This window comes from Sinocyclocheilus rhinocerous, unplaced genomic scaffold (assembly GCF_001515625.1).
Source record: "Sinocyclocheilus rhinocerous isolate Xijiao unplaced genomic scaffold, SAMN03320098_v1.1 scaffold990, whole genome shotgun sequence".
Classification (NCBI taxonomy): domain Eukaryota; kingdom Metazoa; phylum Chordata; class Actinopteri; order Cypriniformes; family Cyprinidae; genus Sinocyclocheilus; species Sinocyclocheilus rhinocerous.
Window position 1 is genome coordinate 515086 of NW_015652301.1, and position 3824 is coordinate 518909.

General features: G+C 37.7%; 1 long non-coding RNA gene across 1 annotated transcript in view; it reads left to right on the plus strand.

Annotated features, from left to right (window-relative positions):
- LOC107714562 (uncharacterized) overlaps nt 1–910 on the plus strand; it is a 3454-nt gene extending 2544 nt beyond the window's left edge. Inside the window, exon 3 of the long non-coding RNA XR_001636989.1 lies at nt 862–910. This is a non-coding gene — a long non-coding RNA (uncharacterized LOC107714562). The remainder of the gene's footprint in view (nt 1–861) is intronic.
- Nucleotides 911–3824: the final 2914 nt, after the last annotated feature.

The following is a 3824-nucleotide window of genomic DNA, read 5'->3' on the forward strand; positions in this document are numbered from 1 at the left end:
AATGCTGTGTGTGTGTGTGTGTGTGTGTGTGTGTGTGTGTGTGTGTTTGTGAACTGCTAGAACTCATTTCACCAAACTTGCGAGAGACATTTGTCTTTGAGCTGAGCGTTTGTTTGTGCCGTGAGCAAGAAATGTGGTCACGTCAATCTTTCTGAGAGAACTGGTGCTCCCTCAGTAATTAACCTTCCATCTCCTACAACATTTGATATATCTGTGGATGAAACAGCATCTATGGATGAAACAGATGCTCAGAAACCCCCCTCATTTATTCATACACTAATAAAAAAGTATGAAACATACACTGCCGAAAGTTTGGGATCAGTAAGGTTTTTAATGTTTTTGTAAGTACAGCAAAAAGAGTAATACAGTTAAAAAAGTTTAAAAGAACAGCATTTATTCAAAATATTTATTTATATTTATTTTATTATATTACTGTTTTAACTGTATTTTCTGATCAAATAAATTCCACCTTGATAAGCATGAGGCTTTTTTTCAAAACCATTACAAAATCTTACCCACCCCGAACTTTTGACTGTACTTGTTTTTGAACACTGTAACAGTAAAGCATGCCGCTAGCAACACCAAAGCTATTGGTTTGATTTCCAGGGATCTCAAGAACTGATAAAATGGACATGGAAAATTGCCTTGAATGCATTGTAAGCCACTCTGGATAAAGGTGTCAACCAAATGACGTCATACTGACCTTTAATGACTTAATACCAACCATAAAACACATGCTGTGGATGATTGATAGTGCATTAACGCTAACAAAAGAGTAATGGTTCATCAGAATATCCAGTCAACCATCTGTTTATCCACTTACTCGCTTTGTGCCTCACTGTGTGCTCTTTTTTTCTGTAGAAGTGTTTTATAGCCTGAACAGTATGGGCAGAGTCAAAAATAGCCCACCTGCTGAAGATGAGGAGACTCCGCTGGAATCTGGAGCTTTCGTCATCAAATAGAGTTTATCTCTGTCTTTATCCTTGGCCCATTTACCATAGCTTGTGGTTTTATCTTCAGCCGTGTCCTGCTATTGGAGAGCGGCATAGAAACAGAAAACATGTAAAACAGAGATTTTTCATAATTGCCTGCTGGGTAGACTGAGCTGTAACCCCATGAGGTAGTGCAACTTTAAACTTTAAAAAGAGATCTGAATAAATGAAGAGATGTGCCAATGTTCCTCAGGAAGACCTTTATTTGAGCATTATCTGTGGGACGTCATGACTGATATTCAGTGCTCTTAAACAACAGTTCATTACACAAAAAAATGAATAACACACAGCCTAAAATGTCAAGATAACTTTTTTGTTTGCTTGTTTATATTAGGCACACCAGCTCTGGTGAAGGGGCAAATGGATCAAACTGACATTTCTGAAAGAACCTCTTATTAAAATTAACAAAGACTGAAAAATGCTATGTTATTACTTTCAAATTTTCTATTTAACACTCTGGTGCATGGCAATTATTAATTGCATTAGATATGGAATCATTATGGTTTTGTTTGGAAGTTAAATAAATAAATATATAAATAAATCATCATCATCATCATCATCATCCTAATAATACAGGATCAGTGCTATTTTAGTTAGTTGTTAACCTAAACTAACTTGAAATAGTTGTTAATTAAAATAAAGCTTAAATAGAATAAAATATAAATATTAGATGAAAACTTGTTTTTCTTCAAAATTTCATATTTCATTTAGTGTTATTTGATGTTTTCTGAATGTTTGTGAAATTTACTAGCAATTTCTTAGTGAAAATTGTTTCTATACCAACATTTTTCAGTGTATTGTAACTAATTTCTGTCAAAATATTTGTATCTACTTTTAAACCATAAAAAATTCAAATTAAAAATAAATCATGTATCATAGAATTGCTTGTTTTGATGACAATGATGCTAACACCACAGTTTGTTTGCAGTAAAAACTGCAGTAACATTGTATTTTAGCAGAAAATATTTTACCATAACTTTTATCTTTGTTAACGTTTACAAAACAGTAAGCTGTTATTCTCTTCCAGGATTTTCAGTTTGATCCATTTACCCGTCCACTAGAATCCTGCTGTGGGACTAGGTTTTTCCTAATGAAAAAATAACAAGAAGAAAGTAAATCGCTGGCACGTCGCCATCAGACTCCTGGCCCTGTGTTTGAAGGTGCGTGCAGATTCAAGTGCAGATGTGTGCTGGCGCCTAAACTGAACCTTCACTCACATCAAAGACATGCAAAATGAGACTAAATGGAAGCTGTGGTCGTTTTAATGATTAAGGATGGCTTGTGCGACACCGGGGCGACAGCTGGGGTGTGAGCTGGCAACAGCTGAAACCATAAAATTTTCATTCCTCAAGGATAAAGATGGAAAGATGGCAAGAAAGGACAGAGGAGAATCAGAGAGGATTGTTGTGAGAGAACTATGAAAGATAAATGCAAAAATTTGCCCTATACAACATTAGGAAGATTAGATCCTTCCTATCAGAGCAGGCCGCACAACTTCTTGTCCAAGCTCTTGTTCTCTCCAGGCTGGGCTATTGTAATGCTCTCTTGGCGGGCCTTCCGGCATGTATTATCAATCCAGAATGTAGCAGCGAGAGTGGTCTTCAGCGAGCTGAAGAAAGCCCACATCACACCTCTCTTCATCAGTTTGCACCTGCTGCCAATAGCCTCTTGCATCAAATTCAAGGTACTGATGTTTGCCTACAAAACAACCACTGGCGCTGCACCAACATACATAAACTCGCTAGTTCAGACTTATGTGAGAATCTTTTACAATAAGACTAGCAATGTATAAAGAGAGTAAATGGGGTCAATATTGTTTTTATGTTGACATTTAAAGACTGTTCAGATTTTTTACAGGTCAGTTAGTTTAGCGGTTGCTTAATTTGGGCTCTGGGAGTACACGACCTGGACGCTGCCATCCATGCTTTTTGTCCAAGTAATGGTGTAGATTTGGTTTCTACTGAAGCTGACCAGTGAGTAGCTAGAGCTTCAGTTTATGCAGCTGAAGGTTACTGTAACCAAAGTCTAATGTGTGTGATACACAGATGTATTATAGAGGCTTGGGAATCTGTTAGCAGATGCCCAGACCCAAGGCCTGGGAAATCAGAGAGAAACCAGGGCAATGGGGTAGAAGAAACAGACTCAGGCAGCAGGTACACTGGAGAGGAGGATGAGGAGAAGCATATGTTACCAACTTTTTGGATGGGTCAGCAGTTTCTGTAGGTCGGAAACGAGGACCACAGAGACCCACAGAGAGGTTGTTCTCTGTAATGTGGGGTGCTTCTCATGAATAAGACAAATGCCCCCCTACAGCTCCCTGAGAAGTGTCCTACAGAGCCTGAGAAATGAGGATGACAAGGTGCTGAAGGAAATCAATAGCAGTGAGAGAGTGGAGATGTTCTGAGCGTGGAGGTGTTGACATGCAAGATCAGTGGGTGCATTATGTCAAATTCAGACCTCAAAGACATGGATCTTTTGTGACACAGATGTCGTACATTGCTATTTATGTTGCATCTAACATTTGTTACATGCTACACCAACTGTTATTTTGAACAGGCTTATTTTAGTGATTTGCTTTAACTAGTTTCCAAAGCAAACACTGCTTAAGAGTTAAGCTGTTAGGCAGATGATAACATGGATAAATCTTAATCTCCAATTGTTTGCTTGTTTGTTTGTTCATTCATTCATTCAAAACAACACATTGATCTCTATTAGTTTTGGTGACGTAATATATTCATGTGTTCGTTCGTTGATTTATTTATTTATGTATACATTCATTAATTCACACACACACACACACACACACACACACACACACACACACTCACTCAC